This window comes from Herpailurus yagouaroundi, unplaced genomic scaffold, assembly GCF_014898765.1.
Source record: "Herpailurus yagouaroundi ecotype Mexico unplaced genomic scaffold, PumYag 166, whole genome shotgun sequence".
NCBI lineage: Eukaryota > Metazoa > Chordata > Mammalia > Carnivora > Felidae > Herpailurus > Herpailurus yagouaroundi.
This window is the reverse complement of record NW_024412407.1, coordinates 19,576,761-19,603,863: the sequence shown is the minus strand read 5'-3', so window position 1 is coordinate 19,603,863 and position 27,103 is coordinate 19,576,761. Positions and strand designations below refer to the sequence as shown.

General features: G+C 39.5%; 1 protein-coding gene and 1 long non-coding RNA gene across 2 annotated transcripts in view; one reads left to right on the top strand and one right to left on the bottom strand.

Annotated features, from left to right (window-relative positions):
* The window catches only part of FAR2 (fatty acyl-CoA reductase 2), a 153,061-nt gene that overhangs the window by 32,428 nt on the left and 93,530 nt on the right, over nucleotides 1-27,103 (top strand). The window lies entirely within an intron of this gene.
* Nucleotides 4,118-23,427, bottom strand: LOC121038763 (uncharacterized). The gene is made up of 4 exons (XR_005794491.1): nucleotides 22,592-23,427; nucleotides 17,634-18,009; nucleotides 16,447-16,535; nucleotides 4,118-4,249 (listed from the first exon to the last, which is right to left on the bottom strand). It is a non-coding gene; the product is annotated as an uncharacterized LOC121038763 (long non-coding RNA).

The window sequence follows — 27,103 nt, the reverse complement described above, 5'->3', positions numbered from 1 at the left end:
ACATATACATATACATATACATATACATATACATATACATATACATACACATATACATATACATATGTATATATACATACACACACACACACACACACACACACCCCACATCTTCTTTATCCATTCATCTGTCGATGGACATTTGAATCCTTTTCATATTTTGGCTATTGTTGACAGAGCTGCTGTAAACATTGGGATGCATGTGCTCCCTCAAAACAGCAAACTTGTTTCCTTTGGATAAATACCTAGTAGTGCAATTTTTTCAAGGAACCTCCACATTGTTTTCCAGAGTGGCTGCACCAGTTTGCATTCCCACCAGCCATGCAAAAATGTTCCTTTTTCTCCATATCTTCACCAACATCTGTTGTTGCCTGAGTTGTAACATTTTAGCCATTCTGACAGGTGTCAGGTGGTATCTCACTGTGGTTTTGATTTGTATTTCCTGGATGATGAGTGATGTTGAGCATGTTTTCATGTGTCGGTTGGCCATCTGGATATCTTCTTTGGAGAAGTGTCTATTCATGTCTTTTGCCCATTTCTTCACTGGATTATTTGTTTTGATATTGATTTTTTTTAATGTTTTTATTTATTTTTGAGACAGAGACAGAGCACGAGCAGGGGAGGGGCAGAGAGAGAGGGAAACACAGAATCTGAAGCAGGCTCCAGGCTCTGAGCTGTCCGCACAGAGCCCGACATGGGGCTCGAACTCACAGACTGTGAGCATGACCTGAGCTGAAGTCAGACGCTTAACCGACTGAGCCACCCAGGGGCCCCAATATTGATTTTGATAAGTTCTTTATAGATTTTTGATACCAACCCTTTATCTCATATGTCATTTGCAAATATCTTCTCTCATTCTGTCAGTTGCCTTTTAGTTTTGCTGAGTGTTTCCTTCACTGTGCAGAAGCTTTTTATCTTGATGAGATCCCAATAGTTCATTTTTGCTTTTGTTTCCCTTGCCCCTGGAGACATGTTAAGTAAGATCAGCCAAAGAGGTTTTGTCTATTTTCTCCTCAAGGACTTTGATGGCTTCCTGTCTTATGTTTAGGTCTTTCGTCCATTTTGAGGTGTGTGTGTGTGTGTGTGTGTGTGTGTGTGTGTGTGTGTGGTGTAAGAAACTGGTCCAGGTTCATTTTTCTGCATGTTGCTGTCCAGTTTTCCCAACACCATTTGATGAAGAGACTGTCTTTATTCCACTGGATATTCTTTCCTGCTTTGTCAAAGATTAGTTGACCATACATTTGTGGGTCTATTTCTGGGTTCTCTATTCTGTTGCATTGATCTGAGTGTCTGTTTTTGTGCCCGTGCCATACTGCCTTGGTGATAACAGCTTTGTAGTACATCTTATAGTCCGGGATTGTGATGCCTCCAGCTTTGGTTTTTGTTGTAGACTTTAAAGTATAAAGTTCCCTTTTGGCCAGTAAAAGAGTGGATGCAGAATTAAAGTAAGACATGGCTAATGTCTGGGAAAAGACAAGAGCCCCTAATAAGAGTCCTTGCCCCGTATTTATTTAGATCAGAAGGCTTACAAATGTGATGGGCATGTACAAAGAGACAAAGACTGGGGACATTAACTTGGGGACGTGAGGGAAAAGGGAGTTTTTGAAGATATACGGCGTTTGGGGTTTGGGTCAATATAAAACAAACTCCTAGAGCTGGGCAGATGGTTGTTAATGGCAGACAGGAGGCACGTGTCTGTTTAACTTAGCTAGCCTAGGGGATGAGATAGATAGGGGGAATAACCTCAGGGTTAATAAGGCACCTTTTCTTTTGTTAACCATCTCCGCTCTGGGCTGCTTTGCCTGCAGCGCAGCGGTCCTTAGTCCAATTCACCAATTTACCTAACCTGGCCCTACCCTCCTATGAAAGCAGCTTTTCTTCTATAGTACTAAATTGGGGGTGCTTCCACCCTGAACATCTAATCTTGTTTATTTCATATACCTATGTTTTGGGCACCTTTGCACGGTTCCTATTTGGGGCCTTTGCCCCTCCCTCTCTATTTCTGGGGGCTCTGCATCCCCTCTCTATTTTTGGGTTCCTTTGCACCTCCCTAGTCCTGGCGCCTTTGCGCCTCCCTATTGTTGGGTTGCCAATCTGGTTTACCCAAACTCAGGTGTGAGCATTTTATGGCTTTATATTTCTTTATGCCTTGTTAACCCATTGGTGTAAGCCCAGGGGATTCCTAAGCTTATCCCCTACAGTACCCCTTTTTGTTTTCCTTGGTTCTTTTAGCTTCATGTTCAAGGACCATCATGACGAGCTCCTGGTCCTTTTTTTGCTTTTGGATGGCTTGGAGGGTGATTCTGCAAAGACATAAAAAGAGACACAGTAAAAACATTTCTCTTCCCAAAGTTATGCAGAATTTGAGATGGGTGCTAGCTGTAAGTGAGAAAGGATTTAGGTCGCTCCACATTTCCCAGGAATCAGCCCATTCGTTTTTAAGCTGATGCTCTGTATGTTGTAGCTGTTGGTACAAAGTCATATATAAATCTATATTGTCAGAGAGGTGAGAAGAAAAGATACTGCGAAGGTGTGTCTGGACAGCATCCCAAGCTTGGGAGTGATTATAAGGAATGCCATTCATGCAGATAGGCTGGTAGGTAGGGTCGCAGGGCAGTTTAGAGTAGAGGAACAAGGCCTCCTGTCGCTTTTCAATAAATTTCGCTATGGTCTCAAGAATATTGAGGCTGGCTGAATACAAATTCTTTGGTCGTGTTGACCATAAATTTATTAAGGACGTGGGCTCTCTGGATAGTATGATGCAGACTGATTCCACCTACAGTGGCAAAGGTGATAATGCCTTCTGCTGCATGGATGCCCATGATTAACAGGCCAAAAAATCTTTTTTGCCTTGCAACAGAGTGCCAGTGTCAAATCAGATTGGAAAGCGCATGTAGTCCTGATGGATGAGTATAGGTCTCAGAGCTATTAACAGGAACCCAGGCTGCAATGCTCTAAGTACTAACAAGGAGGAGACATTTAATTGGGTGATGTTATCATTATTTATGCAGGACATAAACCAATCTTGGGAGATAGAGATATTATAATTATTTCCTAGTTGTCAGATCTGTAAGGTGGAGGTAGCAAAGAGAATGTAGGGAGAATGGATGCAAATAGTGGTCCATGCGAATTGGTTATTGTACAGGGAGGCCCAAGTTAGGTTAGCATGTTGTTTTACATAAATTTCACCGTGGCTAATAGTACAAGTGAAGAAGGGAAGCCCTAGCTTCCAAAGATTAACAATCCAAGGTCCTTTTAATTTCCTTTTATGTGCAGAAATTATAGGGGCCAAACAAACTTCCATTTTTCCAAAAAATATTCTTCCTACTAGACTGGCCAAAGGATATGGTCTTATTAGAATATTTTGTTTCAAGATGTCCTCTAGGACCCCTGTCAATAACAGTCCAATTACCCCAGTGATTATGCTCAGACTCTCCATAATAGGTTGTCCAGGGAATAATGTTCCAGGGGTGGTCTGAATATTTGAGACTAGAGCAAGTTACAACATTAGGAGTGTGAGATATGCTTATTTTTTAAGGTATATCAAAGCTTATGGCTGTGAAAAAGGTAAAATTGTCTGGCTTTGTAGAGGTTTTGGGCTGGCTGTGCATGTGAAAGGCAGTTGATTTTTAGTCAGAGACAAGCAGATAAGTTGCTGAGTTTAGTAACATACATAGGAGGTGCTGGAGGAAGCCACCATTGAGGTCTTGGCATATAAAGCCAATGCTCTTGTTCAGTTTGGAAGGGCGGGTTAAGATCGGCTCCTTCCATGAACTTAACATTATTGCTAACAGGAATATCCCAGGCTAGGAGTGTTAAGCTATCAAATATAGGTGGGTTAAGGAGATGAGCCCAATATGAATATTGAGCTTGGCCTGGACAAATGAGGGCAAGGAGTAGAATTAGGCTTACACCTATTGAATTTTTGTTAATGGCAGAAGTCATGGCTATCAGATGTGAATTAGGGGTATATGCAATATTGTTGTGTTGTAAGAGGATGCCGGCCTGGTTAGACAGGTGTTTTAAGGCTTCCCCATGTTACATCAGTGGCAAGGACTTGCATTTGTAGAGTGGCTTCAGGATGAGGAGTCCATGAAGAGGCTTCTTTCATCTTGAAGAAGAGGGCCAGTAGCTGCTCACTCAGAGTCATTCTCTGGATGTTCTGGTTCACTGGAAGATATCCTAAGGATCTCCATGATGCCGTGGTAAGACTTTACCGAACAAGAGGGAATCCACAGAAGTCTGGAATCTGAAAGAACACAAGCATATCCTCAACCCCAGATGAGAAGTTTAGTGTACCCAGTCCATGCGGGCCCCCCTTCAGGGGTTTTGCATAGTCCCATAGGGTGAGAGGGTTTATCTTATTTTGAAGAATGTCACTCAGCTGCAGTTAGTCCTTGAGGATTGAGATTTAAAAAGTGAAGAGTAATCCTAGCAAGATCAAGAAGGAGCTGAGGTTGTAATGCAGACAGCCAGGGCTATCTCCCCATTTTTGGTTTTTAACATGTTTTTGAGCGTAATATATGCTCATTTTACAATTGTTTGGCCTGGTGGATTATAAGGAATGGGTAACTCCAACCAAGCCTTAAGCAAAACAGCTTAAAAGGGCATGATGTCCTGTTGTTTTACCGTTTTGGTTAAAATTATATTTATTTATTTACTTATTAATTTATTACCATTAACAAAAATGTATTATTTTTGTGGTTGTTGTAGGATGTACTAATTTTATTTTGGCTCAGCAGTAACTTACATATTGATCATTGGCCATTGAGGGAGGGGGCTAAACGGCCAAAGTCAAGGTCTATTTTCCTCTTTTTTAGTAACGCCCATATAAATATGTTTTAGCCATGTAGCTATCCATTTGTGGCATACAATGGGCTAAGTTTGGTAAAATGGCTCCCATGTATCTTAGTAAAAGCCCAATATATGGCAGAGGCATCTCTCTCTCTCTCTCTCTCTCTCTCATATGGCAGAGGCATCCATTTCTCTGCTAAACAGGAACAACACAAATGTGGAGGATTTGGAGGCTGGCACCTAGAGTATTGCCATCATTTTCACAGCCTTTGGATCAAAGGAGGAGGAATCTTTATCTTAACCCTGTGTACTTTTAAAATCCATTTATTTTAACCTTAGTCTGTTCTGGCCACACAATTTTTTTTTTTTTTTAAGATTTTTCTTTATGAATCTTTTACAACTTTTCTTTGCATTTAGCTTTTGTCCCAAGCCATTTTTCTCCAAGTAACCAGTCTCATTTACAACAAGATTACTTTCTTTTACCTTTAACAAAAATATATTTCCATTTCTTATATCTTTCTTTTATATCTCCTACTTTCCACATACAGAGTTGCTTTTTTAAAATTTTTATCAGTTTTAACTACATTTAACAGAATTTTAACTCTTAGAAACCTTAGTCTCCAGTGAAAGCTAGGTAGTGACCAATTGTGAATTGTCTGTTACATTAGGAAATTTTTTAGGTGGTAGACTTATGAATCCATTAATCATAAAGCATGGATTTAACACTTCTAAATATTCTTTTTTTTTTTTTTTTGCAACAAGTCAAAAGCACAGATCCACATCTAGTGATTAGTGTTTTATCTCATTAGATACCAATGAATTTATCTTAATTTATCATGCAAGCAAAACATTAATGTTTTAGGTTACCAAACACTTCGAAAGCTATCTTAACAATTACCCATGAAAACTATGAGGCAAAGTTAACTATTACTTTAAGTCATCCTTTTGCTAACACAAGATTGGAACAGCGAGAACATGAGCTTATTTGACCTTTAGTAAGCCTTAGTAAAATAAAGTTTTATATTTAATGCTGATAACGTTAAAGACAGATCCAAGGGGCGCCTGGGTGGCGCAGTCGGTTAAGCGTCCGACTTCAGCCAGGTCACGACCTCGCGGTCCGGGAGTTCGAGCCCCGCGTCGGGCTCTGGGCTGATGGTTCAGAGCCTGGAGCCCGTTTCCTATTCTGTGTCTCCCTCTCTCTCTGCCCCTCCCCCGTTCATGCTCTGTCTCTCTCTGTCCCAAAAATAAATAAACGTTGAAAAAAAAAAAAAAAGACAGATCCAATAGACTTAAGTTAGTTTAAACACCAAATATGTTTCATTTACCACTTAAATCCTAGGAAGCTTGCTAAAACCTCAGGAAGTTATTATAAAGCACATCCTAAATAGGATTACAGATCATTACAAATCTTGAAACTTTATTATTTAACCAACGTGGCAATAAAAGATCCTAAATGCGAATGTATAGTATTATATAGTTGTTAGCGAAACTTAGCTCCTTTAACAGTGAGAAGTTTTAACTAGGCAATTAAAAACCTAAGATGAAGCCTAAGCTTTGGTTTTCTGGCAGACAAAAGAGAGAAAAAAAACCTTTTGTTTACATTGTCTTATCAAGACAGTCTTATCAAGACAGTCCAAGAAAACTTTGCTTTTCGAACAGAGAGAAGAGCAGAATTTTAACCTTATACTGGTGTACTTTTAAATTTTTATTCATCTCAACTTTAGTAGAATAAAGCTTTATAATTTAAAAGACATGCCTATCTTAATAATATTTTATCTGTGTCCCCTTAAAAGTTTACCATTGTTAATTTTTTCCGTGGAACCAGTGAGGAAATTTAAAGTCTAAGAGAGGGTTTTTTGCCTTTTGACAGCCTGCGGAGGAGGAGTGCCTTCTGAGGTTTTGAAGAGTCATATAAGCAGGCACACCCCGGGAGGTACAGAAACAGGAGGAGGAGGAAGGGAAGGCAGAAAAGGTGAGGAACTACCAAGAGGCCTGAAGGCAGACAGAGGCACAGAGGGCAGAGAAAAGAGTTCATGTGGTCCTAAAGCCTGTCAGCTCAGATAGATGAGCAGATACCGATTTTTGTTTTGTTTTATATTATTTGTTTTGTTTTGTTTTTGTTTTCCACTAGTGGAATTAAGCAGTCCATGTCAGGCCAGAGAAGACAGGGAAGTTTCCTGAAACAAAAGGAGTTTCAGCAGCTGCTTGGGAATATTCCTTAAAATCTCTATCCCAAGGTAGACTAGCCAGAGACAATTGGCTCTAATCATCACAGTTATTAATCCAGGAAATGAATGAGAGAGAAGCCTTCACATATGGTTACAGTGACCACAGAGTATAGGGAGAAACAGAGAGAGAGTTACAGTCCCCTATATCAGGGAGCCTATATAAAATACACTGCACCACACTATTTCAGTGCATTGTTTTATTGACAATGATTGGAAGTTAGGCCACTGCCTTGGTTGGGAACACTGCCCTGTGTCAGACAGTTGTTTAAAAGACACTGGAATAGCAGCGGCAAAGTTTTACATAGCACTAGTTACATAGGCATCATGAAACTCTTGGGCACAGACAGCATACTGGGCTGGGGTCCAAATGATGTTCTTAAGAGAGCCCCAGTCCCAGGCGCACATGGAATGAGTGCCATGAATATTTTCTAAAATACTGATTGTAAAAGGGCTGGGATGGACATATAGTGGAACTGATTTTTGCAATTCTTTTACTATTGGAAAGAGCAGGCCTTCGTGGCCCCATTGCCCATTTTGCCTGACAATGGGAAAGAGCTGCAGTTTACCAGCCTTATGGGCTGCTTTAATATACTTTTGCATTGGGATGAGGACTTTATCAGAGCCGGTTGGTGAGGTTTTCAGAGGCTCAATATCTTTCCACCCTTTTGGGGGAGGGGGAGTATCTTCTGGCTGTAAAGGAGCCAGAGGCACAATCTGAATATAGGGGAGCGAGGTTTTTCCTCCTTTTTAGATATCTTTGTGTCTTCCTATGCACTGTCCCACCTCTACAGGGAGGGGCAGTGCGGACAGTTGACCAGGTGAGGATTACTTAAGGGGGGACATTAGCCCCTTTAGAATGCCTGTCTTCAACGTTTTCTCTACTCGTTTACACACTTTAAGATCATAAGTTCCTTGTTCTGGGAACCAAGGGCAATTTTGTTGGACAGCCAATAATCTAAGGCGAGCCTTGTAATTTAGAATAGTCCCTGCTGTTCCTCCTAAGGACTGAAGAATTCAAATATAGTCCTTTTGTTCAGGGGCTAGGGAGTCAGGGGGAGGTAATTTCCCATCGGAGATCTCTCAAAAAGTTCCACAGCAGCAAATCCTAATATAGTTTTGCTTATCCCTTACCTCATCAGGTAGAGACTGTACCCAGTGCGGTTTTTTTTCTGGGAGCTCCTTTACCATTCCACGGGGTCCTGCAGTCCTTGTGTTGCACCACCTGGCCATCTCAGCCCCCTGCACACTTCAGCCAGTAGTCCACTTTCCTTCTGTCACGTTGGGGTCACCATCTGTCATAGACTCTAAGTCTAAAGTTCTCTTTTGGGCAACAAGGGAGCGAATGCAGAATTAAAGCAAGAGATGGCTAATGTTTGGGAAAAGACAAGAGCCCTGAATAAGGGTCCTTGCCCCATATTTATTTAGATCAGAAGGCTTACAAACATGATGGACATGTACAAAGAGATAAACTGGGGACATTAACTTGGGGACGTGAGGCAAGAGGGGGGTTTTAAAGATATTTGTTGTTTGGGGTTTGGGTCAACAAAATCCTGATGCCAGGCAGATGGGTAGATAGTTTTTAACGACAGACAGGAGGCGCCCTGTCTGTTTAACTTAGCTAGCCTAGTGGATGAGACAGATGGGGGAATAACCTGAGGGTTAATAAGGCACCGTTTCTTTTGTTAACCATCTCGGCTCTAGGCTGCCTTGCATGCCAAGCAGTGGTCCATAGTGGAATTGACCAATTTACCTAACCTGGCCCTATCCTTCTGAATAGCAGCTTTTCTTCTATAGTGCTAAATTGGCGGTGCTTACACCCTGAACATCTAATCCTGTTTATTGCATATACCTATGTATCGGGCACCTTTGCACCCGTTGCTATTTGGGGCCTTTGTCCCTCTCTCTATTCTGGGAGCTCTGCATCCCCTCTCTGTTTTGGGGTTCCACTGCACCTCCCTAGTTTTGGAGACTTTGAACCTCTCCCCAAGTTCTTGGGGTGACTTTTTACCCCCCATTCTTGGGTTGCCTATCTGGTTTATCCAAACTTGGGTGTGAGCATCTTATGACTTTGTATTTGTTTATGCCTTGTTAGCCCATTGGTATAAGCCCGGAGGATTCCTTAAGCCTATCCCCTACAGGTTCTTTTCCAGGATTGCTTTTGCTCTTTGGGGTCTTCTCTGGTTCCATACAAATTTTAGGATTATTTGTTCTAGCTCTGTGAAGAATGCTAGTGTTATTTTGATAGGGATTGCATTGAATATGTATATTGCATTGAGTATATCGACATTTTAACAATATTTGTTCTTCCAATTCATGAGCATGGAATGCTTTTCCATTTTTTAGTGTCTTCTTCAATTTCTTTCATAAGCTTTCTATAGTTTTCATTGTATAGATTTTTCACTTCTTTCATTAGGTTTATTCCTAGGTATTTGATGGTTTTTGATACAATTGTAAATAGGATCAATTCCTTGATTTCTCTTTCTGCTACTTCATTATTGGTGTATAGAAATGCAACTGATTTCTGTACATGGATTTTATATCCTGCGACTTTGCTGAATTCATGGATCAGTTCTAGCAGTTTTTTTTTGGTGGAGTCTTTTGGGTTTTCCACATAGAGTATCATGTCTGTGAAGAGTAAAAGTTTGACTTCCTCCTTGCCAATTTGGATGCTTTTTATTTCTTTGTGTTTTATGATTGCTGAGGCTAGGACTTCCAACACTATGTTGTATACCAGTGGTGAGAGTGGACGTCCTTGTCATGTTCCTGACCTTAGGGGTAAAACTCTCAGTTTTCTTCCCATTGAGGATGAGATTAGTGGTGGGTCTTTTGTATATGGCTTTTATGGTGTTGAGGTATGATCCTTCTATCCCTACTTTCTTGAGGGTTTTTATCAAGAAAGGATGCTGTATTTTCTCAAAAGCTTTCTCTGCATCTATTGAGAGGATCATGTGGTTCTTATCATTTCTTTTATGAATGTGATATATCACATTGGCTCTGGATATATCACGTTGGATCTGGTTGGCTGGTATCTTGTTGAGAATTTTTGCATCCATGTTCATCAGGAAAGTTGGTGGGAAATTGTTCCTTTTTAGTGGGGTCTTTGATTTCGGAATTAGGATAATGCTGGCATCATAGAATGAGTTTAGAAGTTTTCTTTCCATTTCTATTTTTTGGAACAGCTTCAAAAGAATAGGTGATAACTCTTCTTTAAATGTTCAGTAGAATTCCCCTGGGAAGCCATTCAGCCCTGGACTCTTGTTTGTTGGGAGATTTTTGATTACTGATTCAATTTCTTTACTCGTTATGGGTCTGTTCAAATTTTCTATTTCTTCCTATTTCAGTCTTGGTGGTTTATATGTTTCTAGGAATTTGTCCATTTCTTCCAGATTGTGCAATTTGTTGGTGTATAATTGCTTATAAATATTCTTTTATTATTTTTTGAGTTTCTGTGGTGTTGGTTGTGATCTCTCCTCTTTCACTCATGATTTTATTTATTTGGGCCCTTTATTTTTCTTTTTGATCAGTCTGGCTAGGGATTTGTTAGTTTTATTAATTCTTTCAAAAAACCAGCTCCTGGTTTCATTGATCTGTTCCGTTTCTTTCTTTCCCCCTCCCCCCACCCCCGATATTTATTTCTGCTCTAATCTTTATTATTTCCCTTCTTCTGCTGGCTTGGGTTTTATTTGATTTTCTTTTTCCAGCTCTTTTAGATGGAAGGTTAGGTTGTATATTTGAGAACATTCTTCCTTCTTTAGGAAGGCCTAGGTTACCATATACTTCCCTCTTATGACTGCCTTTGCTGCATCCCAGCAGTTTGGGCTGTCATGTTTTCATTTTCATTGGTTTCCATGTACTTTTTTAATTTCCTCTTTAATTTCTTGGTTAACCCATTCATTCTTTTATAGGTTGTTCTTTAATCTCCAAGTATTCATGGTCTTTCCAAGTTTTTTCTTGTGGTTAATTTTGAGTTTCATAGCATTGTGCTCTAAAAATATGCAAGGTATGATCTCGATCTTTTTGTACTTGTGGAGGGCTGATTTGTGTCCCAGTATGTGATCTATTCTGGAGAATGTTCCATGTGAACTCGAGAAGAATGTGTATTCTGCTGCTTTAGGATGAAATGTTCTGAATATATCTAAGTCCATCTGAGCCAATGTGTCATTCAAAGCCATTGTTTCCTTGTTGATTTTCTGCTTAAATGATCTGTCCATTGTTGTGAGTGGGATATTGAAGTTCCCTACCATTATGGTATTATTATCAATGAGTTTCTTTATGTTTGTGATTAATTGATTTATGTATTTGGGTCTTCCACGTTGTGGGGGGGTATATATTTACAATTGTTAGATCTTCTTGGTGGATAGACCCCTTAATTATGATATAATGCCCTTCTTCATCTCTTGTTACGGTCTTTATTTTAAAATCTAGACTGTCTGATATAAGTATGGCTACTCCGGCTTTCTTTTGCCAACCATTGGCATGATAGATGGTACTCCATCCCCTTACTTTTAATCTGCAGGTGTCCTTAGGTCTAAAGTGGGTCTTTTGCGAGTAGCATATAGATGGATCTTGTTTTCATATCTATTCTGATACCCTGTGTCTTTTGATTGGAGCGTTTAGTCTATTGACATTTAAAGTGAGTACTGAAAGATATGAATTTAGTGCCCTTGTGTTGCCTGTAGAATTGGTGTTTCTGGTGATGTTCTCTGGTCCTTTCCAGTCTCTGTTGCTTTTGGTCTTTTTGTTTTGTTTCATCTTTTCTCCACTCAAAGAGTCCCCCTTAAAATTTCTTGCAGGGCTGGTTTAGTGGTCTTGAACTCTTTTAGTTTCTGTTTTTCTGGAAAACTCTTTATTTCTCCTTCTATTTTGAATGAAGACTTGCTGGATAAAGAATCCTTGGCTGCATGTGTTTCCAATTCAGCACGTTGAATATATCCTGCCATTCCTTTCTGGCCTGCCAAGTTTCTGTGGATAGGTCTGCTGTGAACCTAGTCTGTCTTCCCTTATAGGTTAAGGATTTTTTTCCCTTACTGCTTTCATAATTCTTTCCTTGTCTGTGTGTTTTGTGAATTTGACTATGATATGCCTTGATGATGGTCAGTTTTTGTTGAATCTAATGGGAGTTCTCTGTGCTTCCTGGATTATGATGTTTGTGTCCTTCCCAAGTTAAGAAAGTTTTCTGCTATAATTTGCTCACATAAACCTTCTGCCTGTTTTTCTCTTTCTTCATCTTCTGGGATGCCTATGATTCAGATGTTGTTGCTTTTTAATAAGTCACTGAGTTCTCTAAGTCTTGTAATGTGCTCTTTTGCCTTTGTTTCTCTCTTTTTTCTCTGCTTCATTATTCTCCATAATTTTGTTTTCTGTATTGCTGATTTGCTGCTCTACTTCGTCCATCCTTGCCGCTGTGGCATCTATTCAAGATTGCAGTTCAGTTATAGCATTTTTTATTTCATCCCGACTAGCTTTTACTTCTTTTATCTCCATAGAAAGGGATTCTGTGCTTTTTTCAGGCCCAGCTATTATTCTTATTATCGTGGTTCTAAATTCTAGTTCAGACGTCTTGCTTATATCTGTGTTGATTAAGCCTTTGGTTGGTATTTCTTTCTGTTATTTCTTTGGGGGTTAATTCCTTTGTTTTATCCTTTTGAAGGAAGAAAAAAATTAATAAAATAAAAACTAAAAATTACAAAATTAAAGGCAAAAAAAATCAAGTAAAAGAAGCTAGATCTTAGGCGTGTTTTGGCCTGCCTTTTGAAAGAAGCTTGATAGAATGGAGAAAAATGGAAAGAAAAAAAAGGAAAAAGGTAAGAAAAATTTTAAAAATTAAAAAAACATAGAATAAAATGAAATAAAGAAATTTAAATAGAATAATTTTTTCAAAAATGAAAAAATAAAGTAAAAAAATTTTTAAGGGGCGCCTGGGTGGCTCAGTCAGTTAAGCGGCCGACTTCGGCTCAGTTCATGATCTCGCGGTCCGTGAGTTCGAGCCCCGCGTTGGGCTCTGTGCTGACAGCTCGGAGCCTGGAGCCTGTTTCAGATTCTGTGTCTCCCTCTCTCTGACCCTCCCCCGTTCATGCTCTGTCTCTCTCTGTCTCAAGAATAAATAAACATTAAAAAAAAAAGTTTAAAAAAATTTTAAGTGAAAGAATTAAAAATTAAAAAAAATAAAATTTTCTGTATTGAAGAAAAGGAAAAAAAAACAATTCAATCAAAGAAGCAAAAAAAAAAAAAAAAAAAAAAAAACAAAAAAAACCACCTAATAAATGAACCAGCAAACAGAATGAAACCCAAATGAATTTACATCCAGTTTCCCCTAGAACTAAAACTATGAAGCCCTCAATAGTCTGTATACTAAGCAGGTGGAGGGACTCTTGCTGGTCTCCTGGGGGATGTGCTTGGAGCGTTCATTTGGGTGGGGATTGATGTAATGGCTCCATTCTTCACTAGGTGGCACTGCTTAGCTTACTGGGGTGGATTAGTGTGGTGCGCACTCATAGACAGGAGAGGTGGAAATCAAGTTCCCCTCCTTTGTCTCAGACCTCTGTCCACTCCCTGCCTCCACCCTGTCCCTGCCCAAGTTGTCCACCTACCAATCAGCACCTCCCTCCAGAGTTTTATCTCAGATGGGTTTGTGTTTCAAAATCCCATAATTCAGAGACCTCTGCAGCTTGGACCCACAACTCCTTGGGGGAGGGTCTTACTGAGCAATGGCCGGGTTCTGGCTTGCCCCAGAAAATGTTCCTGTAGTCGTGCAGCAGCAGAGGTTCAGAGATTATGGCAAACCACAACCACAGCCAGCATCAGGTTTCACTGCATTCTGGGCATCTTTATTCCAACACCAGCAAACATGGCTGCTCTCCAGGTTCTGCTGGGACCTTTGCCCGTGGGGAGACCTTATGGCATCTACCAAATGCACTCCAAGTGAGGGAACCATTTCTCCCTGTGTGGCACATGGATCCCTCAGAACCTGCTGCTTGCTTCTGGGGATTTGCCCCACTTCCTCACCAGAGCACTGCCAGGCACTGAGCTCTGGAACTTCAGACTCTGTGCTCCACTGTTTATAGAATTCTGGTGGTATTGAAAGCCTCTCCTTTTATTCCCATCAATAGTTTTGGGGAACAGATTTCTTATTCAGTCCCCTGCGTGCATTTTCACTCTTTCTCTCTCTTTCCTTCCAGCTACTTTTGGGGAAGTGTTTTTCCTGCACTCTCCCCCTTTCTCTGTCCTTCTCTGCAAAAACAGCTCCCTACCCTCCATGACTTTTCTCTGCACCAGTGCACCTCTCTGCACCATGTACCTTCCAAATTCTCTGGCTCAAGTTATGCAGATTGTTGTGTTGATCCTCAGATCAATTTCCTAGGTGTGCAAAATGGTTTGGTGCAGATCTAACTCTATTTCAGGGATGAGACAAGTTGAGGGTCTCCATGCTGCTCCTCCATCTTGATCACAATTCCACAAATCAGATAATTTAGATAAAATGCAGAGGTTCCTGTAACAAAGGGGCACCTGGGTAGCTCAGTCAGTTAAGCATTTGACTCTTGGTTTCAACTCAGTTCATGATCCCACCTTTTCCTTTACATCAAATTCAAAAATGGGTCAGTCAGTACACCACAGTAATTCCTGCTGATTGTTTTCTTATTACACTTCCACAAATTAAATTGATTAAATTGTCCTTTATGATTGTGTGAGTTTGAATGTTCTGAGTAAATAAGAATTATCAGGTTCTTTATGAAACCTTACAACATTTTAGAGTACCAAAACCCAAAGGACCAGAGGAAACTAACTTGGAAATAAAAGATGTTACTATTTATTAAATACTTCCTATGTGCTGGGTACTATGATGGATGCTTATGTATGCAAACTCATTTAATCCTCTCAACATGCTTTATGGACAGATGAGGCTAATGAACTTTCCTCAGTTATACAGTAAACAGTGGAATTAGCACTTGAAACTAGTTCTGGATAACTCCAAAATCCTAGAGTTCTTTAAACTTGTTTTTATTGTGTATTTATTTTTGAGAGACAGAGAGAGACAGAGTGTGAGCAGGGGAAGGGCAGAGAGAAAAGGAGACACAGAATCTGAAGCAGGCTCCAGGCTCTGAGTTGACAGCACAGAGCCAGATGTGGGGCTCAAACTCACGAACTGCCAGATCATGACCTGAGCCGAAGTCGGACACTTAATCAACTAAGCCATCCAGGCACTCCATAAAATCCTAGAGTTCTTTAAAAACTACTCATGTTTTTGCAGATTTCTAGTTCAGCAAATAATATTTGTTATATGTTATTCAAGTAGTTCAAAGGTTCTATAAAATAACGCATTTGTACCTGAAATACCAAAGTCAACTAATACATCTAATTTAATTAAGGAGCGACGCCCATTTCTTGAGCATCAGCTTTTATAACAATGAATGCAACATAAGAGTCTGGTCAACATGAAATAAAAGTGAAAGTGGAATATAAAGAAAAAGAGAGTTGACAGAAAGACCTTGGCTCCTTAAGTGCACTCTTTTCTCATTTCTGTGTATACCTGTAAATTAGTGGCTACATTGCAGATATCAATATTTTTTTAAATATAATAGCAGTAGAATTAAAATACTGACATTTTTAGTTATGCAGCTTTTCAACCTTAGCATTTACAGTAGTGTGTCAGAAGCTTGCCCTGATTTGCCTTTCAAAGCACAGTAAAGTGTTTAATAGACAATGTAATAGACCCAGGCTATCCTGAGTTGTAATACAAAAGCTTAGCATGTCTATTTTCTCTTACCTGCTTCATTTAACTACTGCCCCCTGCAGACATTCTAGTTTCCCTCCCATAAAATAGAACTATTCCTTAAATGGACTATGTATTGTTTCTTAAAGAAATACAGTTGTGTTTCCATATGATAAATGAAAGCAAAAGGTGAAGATGTGTTGTAGTAATCCGTTGGAGGGATTATCATTTCCAAGACTAGTCTTCAGCTTCTCAGTTTCTGAAATTTGGTCTTGGCATCATTAGGTTTAATGGAATGGATTCCCAGTATATGAACTCACAAGAAATTGATGTATAAACTAGAACTCAGTTTATTAGGTTTCTGTTGGATGCAGATTTCTTCCTAGGTACTATAATTATTATGTCTTCATTGAAATGGACCCTCCTTCCAGTGTCATTGTGACTGGGTGTTGTGGCCAGTCCATAGAGTTGAGATGGATAACCACCCAAAATTTGGTTTGGATTCCCAAACTGATGATGCCAGACACACACACACCAAGAAGTGTCAAAAGGTTTTATATTCCCATAATGAAGCTTTCCATAGAGGGTGGGCCTCTCAAGCTGATCTGAAAATAGCTTGAAAGAGCTGTGAAAGAAAGGAGACTGGCTTTGAGTTTTCATGGTGGGTAGGGGCTGGAGCTGGAGTGACGGTTTTAGTGCATGGTTTAAACTTACTGCTTGTGGCACAGCACCTGGGCCTTCTTAACAGCTTGCCCGGATCTGAGACAGAATGGGGGGAGGGCGAGGTAAGGCTTGAAAAGTGTCTGTAATCAAACATCAAATAATGGAGTCAGACTTTTTATTACATTGAGTCCTCAGACTTTAAGAAAGGTTGTTTAGTTAACAGAATTAGTGCAACGTGTAGTGAGTATGCTTGAAATCATTCATATAGAGTATGGTGGAGAAGTGTGAGCTTAAGCCCCTCTGGCTTCCACAATATCAGGCTTTTATATCTCTGTCTTTTCATTACCATTACCATTAGGTGGAAAAATCTAAATTCTTGTTCTTTACTTCTACTCGTGAGATTTTTTTGTGAACACTTTCTTTGTTATTAAATAATTCAATAATTTTTCTGACCCAGTCTTTCTTGCTGTTTAGCCAGGTTATTAGCATATCTTTTTTGGTGATTTCTTCAAATTAGCAAAACTCATCTGCTTTGGGCATAATTGAATTATTTTAATTCACAGTATTCTAAGAAATTGTACTGTCCACCACCTACAACCACTTTCATTGTTTTCTTCTAATTTGGTGATAGTGAATTTTCCTTGTATTGTTTATGAAGGCTCACCCTGAATGTTATTTCAGAACATTGACCTTATTCTCCTATATCACCATTTAAAATGAAAATAAATATGTACATTGTGGAATACTGGTAACAACAAAGAACATTCCTACAAACAACTATTTAATGCATGAAGGGTAAAGCAGCAACATTGAGATCATTTCTGAATGATTGTTACCAACTGTTCTGTACTTCCACTGAGAAGAGAACCAAAGAATATATTCAAAGCAAAATAGAAAAGATTCAGAATACACTTATATCTGCAAAAACAAGGAAGACTCAGAGAAGACCCTCCTTTAAAGGAGTTCTTTTAAAATTTTTATTTTTAAATCTGCTTATAAGGAGAACAAAGTAGATCCGGTGACTATAACAGTCTAAGTCAGTGGTTCTTCACCTATTTGGAGTCAGGTCTGTGGGAGAATTGCTAAAAGTCCTCAGTGGAGGGAAAATTCACATGAAGCAACATTTGCATTTGACTTGTAATGTGCATTATATTATTCAATAATAACTTTATGCTTTATGGCAAATAAAAATCATTCCAAAAGGCAAGAATTGGTTTCATAAGGTATGTGGTCCTTACCAGAACTGTTTCTCATAGTTGGATGGCTGTGTTCACTTACAGCTTCCAATTTGTCTCTAAGCCCATCTTCATGTTTTTTTACTCAACTGTTACCCCATTTTTGGAACTGAAATATAAAATGCATAGTCTTATATTTATATGAACATGTTGAAGGTACAAAAGCCCTGTAACCTACAAAGGCTTATAGGATCAGATATGCAAACAGTAATAGCAACCTTTGTACCAGGCAGCATACAAAGCAGTATCTCATTTAATTCTCTAATAACTTTATGATGTGGTTATTAATTCCACTCATTGATGAGGGAGCTAAGGCTTAGAAAGAGTCAGTGATTTGCCTGAGTATTCATTGAGCACCTCCTGAACATCTGATCTGATTCTGGAGAGGAAGATGCAAATGAAACAAAACATGGAGTCAGTAAGCTTTCAAAACTAAAAGTTTCTTCTTAATTTTTTAAAAGTTCCAGTAATTAACATGTGGTGTTGTGTTGGTTCCAAGTGTACAATACAGTGATTTGCAATTCTATTTGTTACCCACTGCTCATCACAATAAGTGTACTCTTGTTCCTCTTCACTTATTACACCCATCCCCCTACCCACCACCCTCTCCCACCCCCCGGCATAAAAAACTAAAAGTTTTTTTTCTTAATTAATTGCATTTTCAAAATGTCTATGTTGGAAATTATGTTCTAGCCTTGTAGTTTAATGATACCCCAAACTAATGATATGGAGAGTTGACTTCTAAAACTCTACAAGTGTTCATTTAAGAAATGGTGTATTCAGGGGCCTGGGTGGCTCAGTTGGTTAAGCATCCAACTTCGGCTCAGGTCGTGATCTCATGAGTTCATGAGTTCGAGCCCCATGTTGGACTCTGTGCTGACAGCTCAGAGCCATGAGTCTGCTTCAGATTCTGTATCTCCCTCTCTCCCTTCCCCTCCCCTGCTTGTGCTCTGTCACTCAAAAGTAAATAAACATTTAAAAAAATGAAATGATATATTCTATCACAGGCTTTGTTAATAGTGGCAGCCAAGCAAACAGATATACCCCAGATATTTTAATTCAGGACAAAATATTTAGGATATTTTAATTCGGACTTAATGCAAGACAATTTCTATGAACCAAAGTTCATCTCCCTTGTCTGTACATACATGAAATAATTAATATAGCTTAATGGTGACATTAAGTGTACTTCAAATAGATGTTACATTGCTACCTCTTTATTTATAGTTGTGAACAGCTGTGTACTTTAAAAATAACAAACTTTTTTAAAAGACAAAAAAAGAATAGAAGAGAAAGGAAAACTGTGCTTAAGGAGTTTGTTTTTTTGCTTACTATTTGAAATAGCTTTATATAAAGGCAATTTATATTCTCTCCCATTATTCTTTTACATTTAAATATCATAGCAACTTCCCTTTTAAGGATTATCGCTAATATTCATAGCTTTGTCATAAAGGACAAAGACTTTAGAGTCTTAATGCTTTGATGTAATATTTTCCTTTTTTTGTAAATGGAAATTAAAAAACTGAAGCATAAAAATGTTTTGTGTCAGTGAAGCAATGATCCTATCAACACTATACTTCCACCTATACAGGTAGTGATTTTTGAATCTAAAGATACTTTCTTCATCACAGCCACTGTTTTCCTTTCTACCCCAAATCTCCACATTCCCCACTTTTCCTGAAATTCTGGGAGTATTTGAATCTCCTTAATTTCCTCTGTTTCCTTTCTCTTTGACCTTTGCATTCATCCATCTACTTGGTAAACATTTATTCTAAATTGGCAGATGGTAGGCAGGTGCTAGAGATACAAAGATAAAATCCTATTCCTGTTCTCAAGGTACTTAAAGTCTAAAAGGAAAGGCAGATTTGGAAACTATTGCACTGTCCCCTGGTAAATACCACTGGAGTTCTAGGAAGAGCATTGACCAGTCAGGGGTTGAGCTGGGCCTATTAAGAAAGCCAAATGTGTGTGTGCCTAAAGTGCAAGCATATGTTAGGAGATGTGGGAGAAGTTGAAAATGGAAAAGCATACAAAGACCAGCTTGCCTATCCCTTATTATACACCACAATTGGGAATTCAGACTTTATCATGAATCACATTAACAAGCCATAAAAATCTAAGTAGCTTTAGCAAGAGAGTGACATAATAATACATGCATTTTAGAAAGATCTCACTGGGAGCTTTGTGGAGGCAGAATGAACCTGACTGACAGGAAAGATGGCAGCTAGTAAAGGGGAGTGTGGAGAGGTCCCAAGCAGCTGCAGCATGATGTAATGGGGACGTTCACAGAAGGGGTTAAATGAGGTAGAATCTCCAGGATTCACAGATTGAAGTTATGTTGGGAGTGAGATGGAGATAATTCTCACATTCTGGCCTGAGTTACCAGGTGGACAGTGGTGGTGTTAATTAGGATTGGGGATCAATTCTTTTTTTAATATGTTGTGTTACTGGTGCCACTGAAACATCTGAATAGAACTGTGTAAAACCCAATTAGGTGTGAGTCTAGGGCTCAGGAGAGAAATCTGGGCTGTGGATAACATAACAGTTTAAGAGCCATACAGATAGTGTATAAGTGGTGGTGTATTCATACACATAAGCAGCATGTGTGAATGAGGTTATCAGTAGCTAATTAAAAATGAAAACAACCGAGTGCCTGGGGTGGCACCTAAGAGAAGTATTGCCTTCCTCGCTGCCAAATTGGGGGAACTTCTAGGTCACATGGTGCCTTTGTGTGAATTAGAGAACACCTTAACTATCTACTAGAAAGTTGTCATTATCACTTTATAAATTTATGAGGTCTACAATGTGAATGGTGACCCCCAGAGCTGAGCAGTAAAATATCAGTTGGGAAGATTAAGAAGCCATCACCAGTCAGATAAGAAGAAATCAAATGGTACATAAAAACTATAAAAACAGAGTTTCAAGGCAGAAGAGTATTCAACATCACCTACCAACTGTGTCTCAGGAGTTAGGTAAATGTGGTCTGAAAGTTTTCATCAAAGAGCTGGTTGATCTTAGGGGGCACAGTTTCAGACAAGAGCCCCACTCTGGATTATTCCCCTCCAAAATCTGGGATGTTCTCTTTCTCCTATCTCTTGCAGATGCTGTGATACCAGCCACTGTTCTGCCTTTACCCTCTCTACCATGTGAATCTCTACACATAATCTTACTGTCTTATCTGTGCTTTGAGGGCTGTATCTCCTAATTGATATCTTGGTACATTTTGTTTTGCCCTCCTTCCTTTGGCCATTCACATCTCCACCTGGCCAGTACACCCAGTTTCTCATTAAGGTTTCAAAAAACATACAGAATTGTGGATGGTTTCAGTCACAATTCTTATAGACATCGATTGCCCTTCAGATATACTTGTGAGCATACATCTGTAGTTGAATACAGTTATCTTCTGAACAAGGGATGAAAGGGAGAGTGAGGGCTTCTTACTACTCACTATCCTCTTTTTGGATAAGGAAAACTTTATCAGCCCAATTTTAGACAATCATACCGAAGAAAATGAGATTTCTGCCGTCTGCATCTAACATAGGAATTAAGAGGGTAAATAGAGGTCAAGAAGATCACTTATCAAGAACTTCACTTTCTGATGTCTATTACAGTGAGACTTGTGATAAGATAAATTGGTTAGTCATAAGTTATATGTGTAATACTATTTTCAATTAATTGTGAATGCTGACTTCGATATACCTCCGCCAAATTTGAGCACATTATTTCAGTAGAACAGCACTGCTCAATACTGTAGCCACATCTAGATATTTAAATTTTTTTAAATGTTTATTTAGTTTAGTTATGAGAGAGATAGAGTGTGAGCAGAGGAGGCGAGAGAGAGGAAGACACAAAATCTGAAGCAGGCTCCAGGCTGTTGGAGCACAGAGCTTGACATGGGACTCAAACTCACTAACAACCAGATCATGACCTGAGCTGAAGTCTGACACTTAATTGACTGAGCACCCAGGCGCCCCTGGATATTTAAAATTAAAATTAAAATTTGAGGCACCTGGGTGGTTCAGTCAGTTAAGTGCCCAACTCTTGATTTTGGCTCAGGTCATGATCTCACGGTTTGTGGGTTTGAGCCCCACATCGGGGTCTGTGCTGACAGTACGGAGCCTGCTTGGGATTCTGTGACTCCCTCTCTCTCTGCATCTCCCCTGCTGGCTCGCTCTCTTGCTCTCTTGCTCTCTCTTAAAAATAAACAAAAAATTAAAAAAAAATAAATTGTTATTATTTTAAACTACATTAAAATAAAATTCTGTTCCTGAGCCACATTAGCCACATTTTAGGTGCACACTAGCCACATATAACTAATGGCTACCATATTGGACAGTACGGGTATGAAACTTTTCCCCATCACAGAAAGTTCTATTGGGGCAGCACTACTGCAGAAAAGTGTTGATTATTCCTTTTAGTTCTCCATTGTTGATGATGACTTGGAGGAAATAAGTTAGTGTCTCAGCAATAATACACAAGTTATATGATACTACCTAGAGGATTTTTGCTTGTTTTTTATTTGATATAATAATTTAAGAAAAAAAAGGAACCTACTTCCAATCAGCATCTATAGTGTTCCAAATATTTTATACTCACTATCTTAACTAACCTTCACTAATACTATGTTGTCATTACCATTTTACAAATGAGGAAAGTAAGGTTAGGAGAGGGCAAGTGGTAGAATCAAAATCCAAAGTCACATCTATCTGGTCCAAAGTCGACTATTTGATAACTTCCAAAAATCGCCACATGGTTACATTTTCTTTTCTCCAAGTAAAATAAGGATGTGCGTTGAGGTGTACTCAAAAGATAAAGGCAGAACCGTCTAAACCTTTCAAGGAATTATTTGTATTATCAAATGAATATTTTGATGAACATGTTGTTAGTCATGTACTCACACCCATTTAAGTACTCACTGAGAGTTTCATTTATTTTCTTACCATCAAAAACCAAGTTCTTACCTTCCAGTGACATTCAAGTAACTTGTTAAACAATAGTCCCAAATCTATTATATACCTTCATGGAAAGTCTGAGAAACAAAAAGGAAATAAATCTCAGCAATATTTTTCCAGAAGATGGATGCTATTTTGGTTAAATTATACATTAGACCCTGAAAATTCATGGAGACAAAGTAGTACAACTGATTTTATAATTCATTTTACATATGTCTTCTGAAGAAAGAACTGATACCTGATATTTAATAGTCTACAGAGAAGAGAAGCACTTTATAAAATGTAATTTTGCTCAAGTTTTGGCTTAAAGCTGTGGTCTTTGGTTTGTGTGACATTCTAACAAGCAAGGAATCTCCTCCTTAAACCACATAAAAGTAAATGAAAATATAGCAATTCTGCCACCATATTATTCTTTCTCCTTTATCAATTTTGCAGCAAAGCAATTCATGCTGCACATCTACTCTCCTTTGCAGAGAATTAATACCTAGGTGAGAGGTTGCCTTGGCTCTTAGGTTCTTATGGGAGAATCACCCAAGAGTGAAGCTCCCAATGTGAATCTTAGGGTCTACATACTTACACTTGGGCCCCAGGAAAATCTTGAGGTCATGGCCACTGTAAGGCCATCCATCTCTGAGGTTACTGAACGTTTTAATTCCCACAATATTGTTTTGTCTGCATGAAAACTTTGTGTGTATGTTAGTGCAGGAATGAAGGCTGTAAATGGGTGGGACCTTGATGACCATTAGTACCTTACAAATTGCAAAAGACTTGAGTTAGATAGAAAATATGTCAGAGGTAAAATGTAATCTTTCAAAAGGATCCAGAATGGTAAGACACAGCCTGATTTTGTAATCAATAACTTAACAAACACCACAATCAACTGACAGCAACTTGTTTCTTGGGCATAGAAGCAAACAAGATGTAGATCTGTATTAAAAAGAAATGAATGTGTTCTCCATTTAAATGTAGATCATTAGCTTTTTCCCTAAGGGTCTCCTCTAAGCCAGGACTAGACTGGTACTGGAAAGACAGTGGAGACATGGTCCCTGCCCTTGTTGAGCTGGTATTCTCATGGGATGACCGACAAAAGTACATATAAAATGAAGCAATTAAAATGCCATACAAATATGAAGGAGATTAACACGAATCTGAAAGAAGGAAAGATAAAGTCTCATTTACTATATATAGGGTGTTCATGAGGGCTCCTCCGGGTATGTGGCATTGAATCTGATGCCTGAAAGGTAAAGTGGGAACTAGCTTTGTGAAACGTGCTCCCCACAGAGGGAGCAGCCTGTACCAAGGCTCTGAGGTGAGATTATTACCTACACAGCTGCCACAGGCTTTTACAAGGTATTTTTTTTTCTTGGCAGGATCATCTGATGATTCCTTTATAATATTATAATAATATACAATATAATATTTGTCATATTGTTGCTTTCATGGAAAAATTTGAGGTTTTCCATTGAATTATTGTTATACAGTGAAACCTGACATTTGGAAGTATCCTTTCCTTTCTGTCTACAAAAATCACCCCACATACCTGTGATTGGGCATGTAGTAAAAGTTTACGCATTTTACTGTGTTCAGGAAATGTTGCTTATCAGTCCCCTACCACACCTGCATCATTACAGATGTTTTCAGAGGTTGTAGAGAGAGAGAGCTTTCAAACAGGAATAAACTGTTTATTTCTCTGGTCTCAGCAAAGAACAGGCCTGGAAAATTTCAGTGTACCAGTGTGTCACACAAACCTTTGCTCTCCTCTCCTGTCTGTTCTGCAAATATGAAGGCACAAAATTTCCACTTCATAGTTTTTGTTGAATGATTACATGAGGAAAGAAAGAAAGAGAAAGGAAGGAAGGAAAGAAAGAAAGAAGGGGGAAGAAAGAAACAGAAAGAAAAGAAAGGAAGGAAGGGGAAAGAAAGAAAGAGAAAGAAGAAAAAAGGAAGGAAGGAGGGGAAAGAGAAAAGGAAAAGGAAAGAGAGAAAGGAAAGAAAGAAAGAAAGAAAGAAAGAAAGAAAGAAAGAAAGAAAGAACGAACGAACCTATGTGATATTTTAAGCTCTTGCTGTTTGGTAAGTACATAGTGAAAGGACAAACCAATCGTACCAAAAGCTACAGGGCAGGCTCTGAAGAAATGGAGACCAACGAAATGCAGAAAAAGCTCCATATGATCCTTTAAATATGAGTGAAATAATGATACTAGCCAAACTCAAAGAATCTCACATAGAGGGAAGAACCAAGGCATCCCTAGAGCTTGAAAGGATCTCAGAGACCAATGAAATTCTCAGGAGTCTCAGTCTCTAGGAAATAGCTACTATGTCATATAGCTGAACAGTAAGGAAAGTACAGCAGGGAATTAGTGGTCTAGAGAGCTTTGATTCTTATTTTCACTTGTCTTTTAAAAAGACTGTATTTCATTTTTTTTCTGACTTGTGGCTACCAGCTGCCCATTATGAAAAGCTTCTTTTTTAAAAAAAAATCAATTTACTCTGCCTTGATTACAGCCTAGGGACTGTGTCTTATTAATAGCATTTGCCAGACGTAGAAGCATCATAAAGATGCAGTTTCTTAAATGGTACTTCCCTCAAATTTACTCTCCAATACTTGGCATCACTGGGCAGTGTATTCCATGAGAGCATATCCTTACCCAATGAGAACAGTCTTGTACCACCTGTCTGACTTGTTTCTGAAACTGGGTGAGAATTACCAAAAGATCTGGCAATTTTCACCTTTGTGTAGAATTGGACCTGGCACTTCTCTTTCATCATGGTTTGAGTCTTAGATCACAGTGACATTGGTAGCTTACTTGAACCTTCTGAGATTGTTGCAATATTCCTACAAGGCTCAATACTCAGAACATCTAAGGTATATGCTAAAGTAAACCCAGGTTTACCTAACACAAACTCTTGCCTCATCAGATTTAAGACTGATGGAGAAACTGTGCTGGATTTCGTAGACACTGGCTTGTCTTCAACTTGGCACGAGGGCACAAACCCTGACAGCTGCCCCACAACACTGCAAGGCATGCATCTTTCCCATAAGTTTCATCTTGGGATGCCGCGGATGAAGTCATGTTTGGCTTTGCTTCCAGGCCTTTGACCCCTTTCAGGGGATCAAAAATATTTAGTGACCCCTAACTAAATGGAAGGCACGGTGGGATTCAGTGCTCATTGTTTCCACCTCTAATTGGGGGATTAAGATGCACGGACATGTAAGGAAGGGAAAGAACAGTGAAAGTGCTAAATTGGAGGAAAAGAAGACCATAACATGAAATGACAGGCAGTCCATCACCATGTGCCAGAGGACTGACCTGAGCCATAACTGTGGTAGGATTCGTGGCGGAAGGGGACAGGCCTGGATCCCAGAGCAGCCCCAGCAGGTATCATGGATAAAGCAGGATTTGATTTGGGCCTTGGATAGTCCAATGGTTCCCAACCTTCCCTGGTCAGGAGGACAATCTGGGGAGGCCAGGAATGCCTGGAGAGGAGGAAAGAGGAATGGGGGTGCCATGAGACGGAAAAGAAGTTTAAAGAAACAAAGCTTGTTTGGTCACAGTAAAAAGTTGGTGTAGGAGGAGAAAAAGAGAGAAGGCAAAAAAGTCAGATTTCATCTGGTTTTTATTTCTTCTTTTTTTTTTTTTAATTTTTTTTTCAACGTTTATTTATTTTTGGGACAGAGAGAGACAGAGCATGAACGGGGGAGGGGCAGAGAGAGAGGGAGACACAGAATCGGAAACAGGCTCCAGGCTCTGAGCCATCCGCCCAGAGCCCGACGCGGGGCTCGAACTCACGGACTGCGAGATCGTGACCTGGCTGAAGTCGGACGCTTAACCGACTGCGCCACCCAGGCGCCCCTTCATCTGGTTTTTAAACAGTCTTGTGTGCTGGACCAAGGAATTTTGGCAACATATTTGGCTCGGGGTAGTGAGCCATGACACCTGATTTTTACAGCTGGAGCAGGATATTAGAATTCCTCTATATCACATAACTCCTCACTTCCCACTTCCACCCCCTGCTTGGAAGCCTAAGTCTGACAGAAATTAAGTATAGACACATGCTAATACTTTACCAGTTCCTCATTCGGATACAGAATTCCCACTGTCACTGTGGGGATGTGGTGATTCATAGCAAAGCACAACTGCCTGTGTAGAATTCCCTTGAGTGATCCCCAGAACCACTGAGGCAGCAGACTTAGCGTCTCCTGCGGGGTAGCCAGGCCACACTGGGCTCTCATCCCTCTGCCTGGGGTGAGGGGACTCTGCACTGGCACAGCCTGAATAACACACATGCTTTCACCATGGCTTTGGTCCACTGGCTACTTTGGTTTGTTTTGCTGTCGGTCTGCCTCTTTCTCCGTTTCCTTGTTTGAAGGGTAGGCCTGGGTAAGTTTCTATCATATTACTGCAAATACTGGGCTGAGAGAGTTTGGATGGATGGCTGGATGGCTGACTGGATGGATAGATAGTAGATTGATTAGATAGATAGATAGATAGATAGATAGATAGATAGATAGATAGATAG